Here is a 14290-nt window from a genome sequence, read left to right on the forward strand (position 1 = left end):
AACAAAACCCAAGCCACTAGCATTTGAAAAGGCAAGTGCTTTGATTTCTCCATATGACCTTTGAAGCACTGATTGTTAAAGCGGAAATAATCAGAATACAGAGGCAAAGTGATGATAAAACAGAAAAGCTACTACAAAACATAAAAGCAACTACTGAGTGAGAGCTAATTTCTATAAAGACAAACTCTTACAGTGCTTGTTGTCAGGTTTGGATGTTGATGTATCATCAAAGAAGAATATTCCCAAATGGAGGTGATTATTGTCATCTAGTTACAAAACCAAAGATACTGTTCCATATTCTGTAAATTTCTGTAACAAGTAAGCATGATAGGTGAGATTTTACAGTCTACGGAGTCCTGCAAAGTTTCTGATATCAGTTCATTTCAGAAGCCCTGTGTTCTGTGAGTGACCAAGTTCTGTGGGCAAGTCAGGCCTCCCTCTCTAAACACTATGTTTGTTTTGGTCCCAGAGACAAAATCCCTTCTTGTCTCTGCATGTGGGTTTAGAGAATAGATCCACAAATGCAATAAACCAACTACTTTTCCCTCTCTTTAATTTCTCCCTCAATTTACCTCCTGGAAATAAGTGGGTATAACTATCTTTGTCAGACATTGGAAAAATACCAGGAGAGAAGGAACAATTCAAAGCCTATGTTCTATGATCTGTCTCGTCTGGACAGGATACCAAAGGTTTAATTTCCTCACGAAAGATGCGCATCCTATGTATCTCGTATTATCATAAGTATATCAGAAAGAGCATATATTGCTATCTAGAAGTACATAACCCATGTGGACATGTCGGTGATTTTGGCTTTTCTGCCACGCTTCTCACATCAAAAATATTTTCATAGTTTACAACCTGGGGGAAATTCTTCAAGAGATGGGAATACCAGACCACCTGAACTACCTCCTGAGAAACCTGAATGCAGGTCAAGAAGCAACTGTTAGAACCAGACATGGAACAATGAACTGGTTCCAAATTGTCAAAGAAGTATGTCAAGGTTGTATATTGTCACCCAGTGTATTTAACTTATATGCAGAGTACATCATGTGAAATGCTGGGCTGGATGAAGTACAATCTGGAATCAAGATTGCCAGGAGAAATATCAGATACACAGATGACACCATCCTTATGACAGAAAGAGAAGAGGAACTAAAGAGCCTCTTGATGAAAGTGAAAGAGGAGAGTGAAAAAGTTGGCTTAAAACTCAACATTCAGAAAACAAAGATCATGGCATCTGGCTCCATCACTTATGGCAAATAGATGGGAAAACAATAGAAACAATGACAGACTTTATTTTCTTGGGCTCTAAAATCACTGTAGATGGTGACTGTAGTCATGAAATTAAAAGAAGCTTGCTCCTTGGAAGAAAGGCTATGACAAAACTAGACAGTATATTAAAAAGCAGAGACATTACTTTGCCAACAAAGGTCCAGATAGCCGAAGCTATGGTTTTCCCAATAGTCATGTATGGATGTGAGGGTTGGACCATAAAGAAGACTGAACACAGAAGAATTGATGCTTTTGAGCTGTGGTGTTGGAGATAACTCTTGAGAGTCCCTTGGACTGCAAGGAGATCCAACCAGTTAATCCTAAAGGAAATCAATCCTGAATATTCACTGGCAGGACTGATGCTGAAGCTGAAACTCCAATATGTTGACCACCTGATATGAAGAGGCAACTCATCAGAAAAGACCCTGATGCTGGGAAAGACTGAAGGTAGGAAGAGAAGGGGACTACAGAGAACAAGGTGGTTGGATGGTATCACTGACTAAATGGACATGAGTTTAAGCAAGCTCCGGAAGATGGTGAAGGACAGGGAAGCCTGGCATGCTGGAGTCCATGGTGTCACAAAGAGTTGGACATGATTGAGCAGCTGAATAACAACAAGCTGGAAACAACACCACAACCTGGGGGACTGACTGCGGTAGACTACTTTCTTTCTGGAAAAGCAAATATAGCTTAAAAGAAGTCTGATAATAAACAGAACGGTCAAGTAGAAAATCATTTTGATCTCTATATATGATGAGAGAGTAACCTACTGTGTGTGGGGGACAGCCACAAAAATGCTAGAATGAGTTGTTCAAAAAGTAATTGGAAAGCAGCACTTAAGTAACAGTGTGATATTAAAGAGTAAGACAGGAATAATACAGAGTTGGGAGATACTGTTCCTGAGTTTCGCCTCCATCTACCTCCTCTGTTCCCAATTGTCATTTCTTTCAGCCTTGTCTTAAATGTCACTTACCTAGGAAACCCCTCCTGACTAGTCCTGCTCCCTTGGTGATTACTCACTTATCCATTTCTGTTTAGTACCTACTCAAGGTTTGGTCCTGGATCATTACATACTTACTCAATGAATAATTTTTCCCTCATTATTTCAGGTAGATAACATTGTTTATGGAGGTAGTATAGATGTGGCAGTCATATAAATCACTGAGAATTTAGAGGGGAAAAAATAAACTTGCAAGTGGAGACCTAGGGGGTCTATTTCTCTTGGCTCTCTTTCCTTCTCAGTTTCATCCTCTTTTGTGTTTAGTAATTAATAGATGTAAAATAAGCACCTGGTCACAAGTAGGTATGTGAGCTGCTTGGAACCCAGCACCTAAGTCCTTGCTCCTCCATGAGTGGTCTGAGGGCCAGTAACAGGATATCACCTAGACGCTTCTTAGAAATGCAAAATCCAAGGCTCCACCCCAGGACTGAACTTTGATCTGCATTATTAGGAAATCTTTGGTGATTTGAAGCATATTATAGCTAGAGAAGCACTGGTCTAGAAGACATTCACTTTCCAAGTCTATCTCTAGCATCTACTTTTATATATCCCCTAACTGGTGATTAACCATAATACCTTGGTTTGCATGCTGACCAGTTTTAAAAGCCATGTAGAACTTCAATGTATCCCACACATTTTATTGTACCCAGGGCTGTTCAGTATTACTTCAGGGATGTTAAATTTATATGCTCAAGCAGACTATAAGTTCCTTGAGGGAAGTTTCTATCCTTCGTGTCTCTAAAATCCTGCTGGTACCAGGCCCATTGTGACACTCATTAAGTAGTAACACCTAAAACTTGACAAGTGACTACATGTTGAATATTTACTAAGCACTCACACATTATCACATTAAGTACAATATGTCTGGAAGTAGCTGCTATTTATCTTTTTTACAATGAAAACCAAGACCTTAAAGAAGTTACTAAATTGTTGACTGCAACTTAAATCCATCTCTGTTTGACTCAAAAGTCTGTGATTTTACTAACAGTTATTTTGTTCACTGGTGGGTTGATGACTAAACAAATGTGTCTGATGCTAACCTGACCCAGTGGATCCGAAAGCTGCTTTCATCTGGCCTGGATGCTGTCCTGACAGAAATATTTCTCAAAGGAAAGACGCAATCTCTCCCCAGTCTAATCTCCCCATCTTTTCTACACCATTTCTGCCCCAATTTTCTCCCTGCTGCTGTGTTTATTCACTCCCTTCCCTTCTCTGGTCTCTCATTTTGGTTTCCGACCCCAGTCTATGTCCTCCCCTCGCATCATCAGTCCTCCAAGGACAGCATTTGGCCTGGCCTGGCCGGGGGGCACTGCACCAGAAGCTTTTTCAGGTCACAGACTGGGCTTTCTCCGCCCGAATGGATGTGTTTGCCGAGTGGAAGGATGACCTTTCCTTGCCGAACACCCAGAGGGCCAATCACTCTGTTCTTGCTCCACTGAGAAAAGTGAATGGAGAGCTCGCCAGTTGAAATGAGAGTCAAGAATAAATAACTCTAAAAATACATAAACCCCAAGCCCCTGGAAGCCCAGACAAAGCTGAAACACTGCGTTTTCGGGCCCCCCACCCCCTCCCGTGTCTGGCAGATGATCAAGCCTTTTCTTCTGCCTCCTCGGACAAAGTGAAAAATCACTTCACTGGAAAAGATTCCCGCCAGGCCAGCGAGCATGTGCACATGTGCACCCCAGCCGCACGCCGCCCCCGGCGTGTTCCCTTCTCTCGGAAGCACTGGGGCCAGCATTTCCGCTCCGGTGCCTGGCAGGATGCTTACGTAACCATCACCTGCCAGAAGCCACTGACCTACAGTCTCTGCCTGGACAACCACACTACTCTGACAGGCACGATCATGAGGCCACGGCACACCCAGTGCAGTTTTGTCAGAACTTTCCAGAAACATCATCTCCAGAATGGGCGGGGGTCCAGGAGAGACCATGTTCTAAGCGAATTCCCAAAGGGAAAAGCAGTGCTCAGATTAAAGGCAAAAGAATGGGCAGCAGAGGATGAGATGGGTGGCTAGCATCACAGATTCAGCAGACATGAACTTGGGCAAACGTCAAGAGATAGTGAGGGATAGGGAGGCCTGGCATGCTACAATCCCTAGGGTTACAAAGAGTTGGACATGAGGTAGCAACTAAAAAGCAAGTCACATCCTATGTATGTACATGACCGTAAAAATTTGTTTGTGTTCAGTTCAGTTCAGTCGCTAAGTTGTGTCCGACTCTTTGTGACCCCATGGACTGCACCACAAGCCCTCCCTGTCCATCACCAACTCCTGAAGCTTGCTCAAACTCACGTCCATCAAGTTGGTGATGCCATTCAACCATCTCATCCTCTGTCGTCCCCTTCTCCTCCCGCCTTCAATCTTTCCCAGCATCAGGGTCTTTTCCACTGAGTCAGTTCTCCGCATCAGTGGCCAAAGTATTGGAGCTTCAGCTTCGGTTTCAGCATCAATTTCCAATGAATATTCAGGACTGACTTTCTTTAGGATTGACTTGTTTGATCTCCTTGCAGTCCAAGGGACTCTGAAGAGTCCTCTCCAGCACCACAGTTCAAAAACATCAATTCTTCAGTGTTCAGCTTTCTTTATAGTCCATCTCTCACATGAATACATGACTACTGGAAAAACCATAGCCTTGACTAGATGGACCTTTGTTGACAAAGTAATGTCTCTGCTTTTTAATATGCTGTCTAGGTTGGTCATAACTTTTTTTCCCAGGAGCAAGCATCTTTTAATTTCATGGCAGCAGTCACAAACTGCAGTGATTTTGGAGGCCCCCAAAATAAAGTCTGTCACTGTTTATACTGTTTCCCCATCTATTTGCCATAAAGTGATGGGACCAGATGCCATGATCTTAGTTTTCTGAATGCTGAGTTTAAAGCCAACTTTTTCACTCTCCTCTTTTACTTTCATTTAAGAGGCTCTTGAGTTCTTCTTCACTTTCTGCCATAAGGGTGGTATCATCTGTATCTGAAGCTATTGATATTTCTCCCAGAAATCTTGAATCCAGTTTATGCCTCATCCAGCCCAGCATTTCTCATGATGTACTCTGCATATAAGTTAAATAAGCAGGGTGACAATATACAGCCTTGACATACTCCTTTCCTGATTTGGAACCAGTCTGTTTTTCCATGTCTACTTCTAACTGTTGCCTCCTGACTTGCACACAGATTTCTCAAGAGGCAGGTCAGGTGGTCTGGTATTCCCATTTCTTGAATAATTTTCCACAGTCAAAGGCTTTGTCATAGTCAATAAAGCAGAGATAGATGTTTTTCTGGAACTCTCTTGCTTTCTCGATGATTCAATGGATGTTGGCAATTTGATCTCAGGTTCCTCTGCCTTTTCTAAATCCAGCTTGAACATCTGGAAGTTCACGGTTCATGTACTGTTGAAGCCTGGCTTGGAGAATTTTGAGCATTACTTTAGTAGCATGTGAGATGAGTACAATTGTGTGGTAGTTTGATCGTTCTTTGGCATTGCCTTTCTTTGGGACTGAAATGAAAACTGACCTTTCCCAGTCCTGTGGCCACTGCTGAATTTTCCAAATTTGCTGGCATATTGAGTGCAGCACTTACACAGCATCATCTTTTAGGATTTGAAATAGCTCCACTGGAATTCCAACACCTCCATACTTTGTTCGTCATGATATTTCCTAAGGCCCACTTGACTTCAAATTCCAGGATGTCTGGCTCTAGGTGAGTGATCATACCATTGTGACTATCTGTGTCATGAGGATCTTTTTTGTATAGTTATTCTGTGTATTCTTGCCACCTCTTCTTAATATCTTCTGCTTCTGTTAGGTCCACAGCATTTCTGTCCTTTATTGAGCCCATCTTTGCATGAAATGTTCCCTTGGTATCTCTAATTTTCTTGAGGAGATCTCTAGTCTTCCCCATTCTATTGGTTTCCTCTATTCCTTTGCACTGGTCACTGAGGAAGGCTTTCTTATCTCTCCTTGCTATACTTTGGAACTCTGCATTGAAATGGGTATATCTTTCCTATTATCCTTTGCATTTGACTTCTCTTCATTTCACAGCTATTTGTAAGGCCTCCTCAGACAGCCATTTTGCTTTTTTGCATTTCTTTTTCTTGGGGATGGTCTTGATCCCTGTCTTCTGTACAGTGTCACAAACCTTCATCCATAGTTTGTTAGACACTCTGTCTATCAAATCTAATCCCTTGAATTTACTTCTCACTTCCACTGGACCAATTTCTTGGCCTCTCAGAGGATTTCAAATTCTAGCATTCTCTGATTCTGGTGATCTCAACTGTAGCCTGCTGCTTCTCAGGCTTGCTTTGTCCACTGTATTGTTTGGAAAAAAAAGAGATGTGATTAAAGATAAAAGTCTGTAGCTTATACCACAAACTTCCTCCTTTATCTTCTACAGATAAATATTCATCAGTGACAGCTGAATACACCTAAATACAGCTAGAAACCTTCCCCAGCTTGTGGAATCTATGGCGATGTACTTGGCCAAAACTTCATACAGGTTCATTTAATATTGCTCATTGACACTGGGCTCAAGCATCACCCTCCTGTGAAGAGGAAGGAAAATTAATTTCAAAACCTTTCTAGAAGAAAGTGCCTTTGCACTCCAGCCACTGACCTATGTGTTAAATTCAATTACATTAGGAGAGATGATAATTAAGATGCAATTTAATGATTCCTCATTTTATGTAAATGAGATTTCTGATTGCAAAGAATCAATAAACTATGTTTAAGTAACTCATCAGTTGTCCATCTAAGCTCTACTTTGTCCCTTCTTTGCTAAACTCAATCTCACAAGCCAAATGCAAGAAATATTCCTGGAAATTCAAAGAATGAAATAATGAAGCTTCATTTGAAAGACATTTGTTTGAAAGACATTTCTACATCTTATAGAAATGAGTCTTGTATTGATAGAAGATTGCCCTCATGTAGCCAATTCCATGGGCTTTCCAGGTGGCACTAGTGGTGAAGAACCCGCCTGCCAATGCAGGAGACATAAGAGATATGGGTTCCATCCCTGGGTCGGGAAGTTCCCCCTAAGGAGGGCACAGCAACCAACTTCTAGTGTTCTTGCCTGGAGAATCACACATGCAGCCAATGCCATGCTCTATCAAACATATATTTTGGTCAGCAATTCAAAACACAGAAAGAATAGCCATTGCCCTCATAGGGAAAGACAAATGAATTTTCAAATACCTATTTAGAATTCCATTTATACTGAATTCATTTAAAATCAAAATCACCCAGACATCACTCTATTATTGTTATTTCTACCATAATGTTGTGTAAGAAACCACCCCCAAACTTACTGTCTTTCAGTATCAGGCATTTATTACCAAGTTCACAGGTGTGCAGACATATGGTACTTCAGCTGATCTAAGCTAAACCAAGCGGTCCTGCTACAGGTTTGGCTCCAGGCTGGAGACTAGGTTCAGTGGCTCCATGAGCGCTTTCTTGTCCCAAACTGAAGGGGCAGCAGTTACCAAGGCACAGTCTTCATGATTAATCACTCAAGGACACAAGACAAAAAAAAAAAATTGCAGTAGTCTATTTCAGGCTCTGCTGGGATACTGACTACTATGTTCCCTTGGTCAGAGTCCCAGGGACAGTCCACTGTCGGTGGGTGGGAAAGCACACTCCATCCTTACTGGGTGTGTGTACTTGGTCACTCAGTTGTGTCTGACTCTTTGTGGTCTCATGGACTATAGCCTGCCCAGGCTCCTCTGTCCATGGAATTTTCCAGGTAAGAATACTGAAGCCAGTTGCCATTTCCTTCTCTGGGGGATCTTCCTGACCCGGAGATTGAACCTGCATCTCTTGAGTCTCTTGCATTGGCAGGCAGATTCTTTACCATTAGGGTCATCTAGGAAGCCCATCTTTAGTAGGAAGGGAGATTACTTTTACTAAACAATGTAGGGGAGATTATTTTTACTAAACAGTATTCCAAACTGCCCCAATTGTCTTTAGCTCGAATATTTAAAAACCCAATGGTAACATACTGGAGAGCTCTGATTCTAGGGATACAGGTTTTCTAGGCTGATTACAAATCAGTAGTTTATAAAGATATTTAAATGAAGTAGCCACTTTTTGATTGCTTATATTTAAAACTTTCTTCTTAAAGCATTCTGCTTCCTTTTCTAGTAGAGCAATGGTTAAAATTTTAATAAGAAAGAGACAAGTGGTAGGTTTATTCAGTTCAATCTTTGCCTTGGAGTCAGAGAAACCTAGAATGGCTTTGAGACTTCTGCCCTATGAATAATATTTTCTGAGTTGTCAGTTGCTGGTTTTTTTTTTTTTTTTTCTTCAATCACAGAAGTAAGCCTTTCACCTTTTTAGAGTTAAATGGATTGACTTCTCAATTTCCCCGTTTCTTCTGGTCTCCTTGCCTGGCTTTTTGGATATCCTGCCTGCAAAATATCAGCAGAGAAAGCAAGTTCAAAATTGTCTGCCAGCAGTGAATTCCCCAGCCTGCATGTTTATCCTCACCTAACTTCTTTGAAGAGAAAATGTTTTATTTCCTTAATGGAAATTCAGTTATTTACTGGATATTTCTGTTGACTAGGTCATTTTAAGGCAATTTCTCAATCTGGGCACTAATGATATTTGGGGCCAGATAATTCTTTGCCACAAGCAGCCTGCCCTTGCAATGTGGGATGTTTAGAAGCATCCCTGGTCTCTCTCCCTAGATTGAACAATACCATCCTCTGCATTTGGCCGACACAAAATGTCTCCAGTCACTGACAAATCAAATCATCAAAATCACCCTTGACTGAGATGTACTCTTTTGTAGTAACCAACATTTAATTCAGATACAAAGCAAAAACTTTTCTGAACTTAGACCAAAAATTTTTCTTGAGTAATAGTGTAAGTTAATCTTAAAACAGAAACCCAAGAAGTTTATTATAATATAGTTTTTGTTTTTTTTAAACTGAAATGCTAATATATATACACACATACATATATGGGACTTCCAAGGTGGCACTAGTGGTAAAGAACCTGCCTACTGATGCAGGAGACATGAGACATGGGTTAGATCCCTGGGTTGAGAAGATCCCCTGGAGGAGGGCATAGCAACCCACTCCAGTATTCTTGCCTGGAGAGTCCCAAGGACAGAGGAGCCTGGCGGGCTACAGTACATGGGGTCGCAAGAGTTGGACACGACTGAGCGAGGAAACCACCACCAATACACCTGAGGTCCCACAGCAAATAACCTGAGATCTAGGACTGGAGATGCCCAAGTTTTATGACTCTCAGGAAGGAGGCTCAGACTCTGCATTCTGTTAAATTATGTGTCATTCAGCTTAGGCTTCTCCTCTGGATTTTGAACGCATATTTTGCACCAACAGTTATATTAAAGAGAGGAGTGAAATGAGGCCCCCTTGAAAGGAAGCAAAGTGACAGTCTACCAGATAGAATGGACTACATCCTGCCTTGTTATTTCCTTCTTCTGTGCTAGCCCGAGAGGGACTTCTCTGGCCTTCCAGTGGTTAAGACTCAGCCCTTCCAGTGCTGGAACATAGTTTCAATCCCTGATCAGGAACTAAGATCCTTTATGCTGCATGGTTTGGCCAAAAAGTTAAAAAGAAAAAGCACTAGTCCAGGACACTTGTACTGCTTCCTGAGAGTCCTAGCCTGGGCAAAGCAGAGGGAGGCCAAAGTGATCTGAGGAACTCCAAATCTCTTGTAAACTAAAGCACCTTCCCTCCCCTACCATAAGACCGGAATTCCTTACCAATAAATATCAATTCCTTACCAATAAAGTTTGGCCTCTAAGAGTCCATCATTGGAGTGGGTGGTGCAGGGGAAAGATGCTCACATCGGGGGTGGGTGGTCTCCTGGGAGCAGACCCATCCCCGCTTCCCCAGAGTCCGGCAACAGGCTCTCCTCAGCCTGCTAGTGTCCATCTGCATCATATTTTCAAAAGAGAGCCCCCAGTGTGAACTTTACCCTGGTGCATCTTGTGGCCACCTGGGTGTGACTGTACTTCTGTCAGAAGTTGAACTTCTTTGCCTCCAAATGTCTGCCAGCCCGCATGCCCTTCCTCGCGGCTCCTGGCCCCACCAGCTCTCACTGCGAAACAGCACCCTGTGAGCCTGTCCACGGGCCCACGTGTGGCCCCTGTGACCAGGGGCTGTCCAACCATCCAGACCATCTGTCACAGGAAGCAGTTCACTGGAATACAACTCAGCGCTGCTTCTGGAAACTTTAGGTGCAATCCCCAACTCTTCTGATGGGAAGTTTAATGACTTTGGTGTTTGCCGCTCTGGCTATTTAGCTGCATCACTTTATCCAGCATGTCCAAGAGCCCAGCAGCATGGGCTGGGTGTGATCACCAGGCAACTGTGGTGCTACCAGGCGCTGGGGTCTTCTGCTGCGTTGGTGGTGGTCGTGCCCTTTTGAGTCAGTGTATGGAGCACAAATCTATCGTCTCTGGTTAGTTTCTGCTTTGCTTATAATGCTGCTGTCTGGAATCAGAGTTGTCAGGGTGGACTTCTCAATTTACTGGATAAGTGGGTAAACTTCAACAGTTACCTGTGACATATTTGGGCACTTCAAGTTCTGACTTGCTTCGTTTGGAGGATGTTTTATTTAAAGATCTACTGTCAGCTAATCAGGGTCTTGGCATACTATGTAGCTATTTGGTATTCTTGCCTATGCCCATTTTAAACTCAGTAAATAAGAAGGAAGTATAGATTGGTACAAGGTATTCAATTGAGTTTTTGTGGCAAAAAATAACATTGCCCAAAAAAGATTTTTAAAAAATCCTCAAGTATGATGATTAGATTCAAAGAAGGAAGAAAAAGATTCATTGCAAAGTTGATTGAATGGTTGTTTGCCAGATGTAAGACATGGGGAATTTTGTTAATGTGTGACTCATTTTTAGAGTCCCTCTTTTTTACTTAATTTATTAGCTCTTCTACTTATTTTTTTAATTATTTAAAATAAAAATGATTATATGTCTTTTCATATAGAATTTTATTTAGTACAGACACTCATGTGTTACCTTATATTCACATATTCACTTACCCTAACACAAGGTCTCATCAGCTCCTCCCTGGTGTCAGGTCCTATTCAGGGCACACGAGTGAGTTAGACCCAATCCTGGGCCTGGAAGTTTCCTGAACCAACAAGCCCAGGGGTCTGACCGTGACATCTGAGGCCTCCCGCCACCTGCTCTTCCCCACAACTGGTGTCACAGTGGACAGTCTTGAACTTTGGCAGTCACACAATACATCTTGCTCACACACCTTCCACTGGACTTTGTCTGACCCTTCTCTACACACATGGTCCAAATACCCATACTCAAGATTGGGCCGACAGGCAGTATGGATGTTTGGAAGCCTTCTGAGCTGGAAGTCTGGAGGCCTGGAAGTGCTACTGCCTCTCTTCCTTTAGTCCGAATGACCACAAGTTTGAGAACTCTGAAAATTGATCATCAGTTGTGTTCTGACTAGCTCCAGGTCCCTGAAATATGATGCTGTGGGTTCTCTCATCAGAGTCTATGTATCCACCATGGGCTCCCCACTGGCCATGTGACTTGTCTCAGCAAATGGAATATGACACAAGCAAAAGTTTAAGAAATGTTTACTTTCGGGGGTTTGTTCTCTTGATGTCCTCTTGAGATCCTAAGAAGACCATGCATCTGAACCCAGCTAGCCTACTGACCATGGAGCAAAGCTAACTAATAGAGCAAACAGATCCCTTCTGTTTTTGGTCCTTGGTTTCTGGTTAGACTGGAGAGTGAAAACAAATGTAATATTTAGAGTAGGATTTGAGGAGTCAAGCAGACCTGGCTTCAAATCCCCTGTCTTTTACCTAGATGAGCAGCACAGGCAGAGTTACTTCACCCCCTCAGTCTGAGTTTCCACAACCATAAAATAAGGACAAAAATAATAACCTGTTTAGGCTATTGTGAGGACCAGATCAGTTCAGTTCAGTTCAATCACTCAGTCATTCCTACTCTTTGTGACCTCGTGGGCTACAGCATGCCAGACTTCCCTGTCCATCACCAACTTCCCAAGCTTGTTCAAACTTATGTCTATCGAGTGGGTGATGCCATCCAACCATCTCATTCTCTGTCATCCCCTTCTCCTCCTGCCTTCAATATTTCCCAGCATCAGGGTCTTTTCCAATAAGTCAGTTCTTTGCATCAGGTGGCCAAAGTGAGGACTAGATGAAATGCTATAAATAAGATCTCCAGGTCAGAACCTGGTTCTTATTAAGAACAGAATAGAGTATTGATTAGTATACTGCATACTATACACTATACTATATACTATAGTATAATTCTTATTTTGACCACTAAAATTGTATAATTCCAGTCTGATCCCACCACTGTCTTCTCATTCAGGAACATCTTTTTCACTCCACCTCCTACACTTTCCTTGACCCTCAACCTGCCTCAAGCCCTTGGCAGCCTCTCATAACACTGTAACTTTCAACTCATATCTAGTTCACCAACCATAATTTTCCAAACTTTTCATTTTGGATTAATTTTAAATTCACAGAAAAGTTGTAAAGACAGCACGTGTGTGTGTGTGTGCGTTCAGTAGTGTCAGACTCTTTGCTAACCTGTAGACTATAGCCAGCCAGGCTCCTTTGTCCATGGAATTTTCCAGGCAAGAATATTAGAGTGGGTAACTATTTCCTTCTCCAGGGGATCTTGCTAGACCCAGGTATGGAATCAGTGTCTCTTGTATCTCCTGCATTGGCAGGCAGATTCTTTACCACTGTGCCAGCTGGGTAAGATAGCTCAAGGACTGTCCACATACCCTTCAGCAGGTCCCCTAATGTGAACATCTCATTTAACCATAGTACACTTACCAAACTAAGAAGTAATCATTAGAATGGCATTACTAACTAAATACAGACTACTTGAATTTCCCTGATTTTCCCACAAACATCTCTTTTCTGTTCTAGGATTCAATCAGGGTAACATATTACATTCAATCATCATGCACCCTTAGTCTCCTCCAATCTGTGACAATTTCTGGTTTACTTATTTTCTAAGACCTAAACATTTTTGAAGAGTACTGGTCATGTATTCTGGAGCATGTCTCTCAGTTTGGGTTTGTCTGATGCTCTTCTCATGTTTAGACTGAAGTTAGGGGTTTATAAAAAAAAAAAAAAATCCACCACCATTTGCAGAAACATGGATTGACTTAGTGAGTATTATACTTAGTGAACTCAGTCAGACAGAGAAAGACAAATATATGATATCACTTATACATAAAATCTAAATAATAATACAAATGAATCTATATGCAAAGCAGAAACAGACTCACAGACATAGAAGACAAACCTATGATTATCAAAGGAGAACTTGGGGAGAGGGATAGAGTATGAACATGGGATTAATAGACACAGACTACTATACCTAAAAGAGATAAGCAATTGAGATTTCCTGTATAGTACATAGAACTATCCACCTGCCAAGCAGGAGACACGCGCTCAATCCCAGGAAGGTGATCCAGAGAAGGAAATGGCAACCCACTCCTATATTCTTGCCTGGGAAATCCCATGGACAGAGGGGTCTGGCTACACTCCATGGGGTTGCAAAAGAGTTGGGCACAACTTAGCGACTAAATCACTACCAGCCCCACCACAGAGAACTATATTCAATATCAAAATACATGAAAAGATGCTCAATATTATTAGGCATTGTTTTTGTTCAGTCACTAAGGTATGTCTGATTCTTTCTAACTTCATAGACTGCAGCATGCCAGGTTTCCCTGTCCTTCGCTATCTCCTGGAATTTGCTCAAACTCATGTCCATTGAGTTGGTGATGCCATCTGACCAGCTCATCCTCTATTGTCCCCTTCTCCCCCTGCCTTCAGTTTTTCCCAGCATCAGGGTCTTTTCCTGGCCAAACTCAGATTGAAGCCAAAGGACCTGGTAACGCGAAGATTTAGTTCACAGGGATTATCTCCAGCAGTTAAGAAAGATCAGAGAAGTTGGGGAGAATAGATCTTGACAGGGGAATGGAGAATAATCAACTCAGGATCTCTCTCCCCTCTTCATTACTTTATCTTT

This window comes from Odocoileus virginianus, chromosome 11 (genome assembly GCF_023699985.2).
Source record: "Odocoileus virginianus isolate 20LAN1187 ecotype Illinois chromosome 11, Ovbor_1.2, whole genome shotgun sequence".
Classification (NCBI taxonomy): Eukaryota; Metazoa; Chordata; class Mammalia; order Artiodactyla; family Cervidae; genus Odocoileus; species Odocoileus virginianus.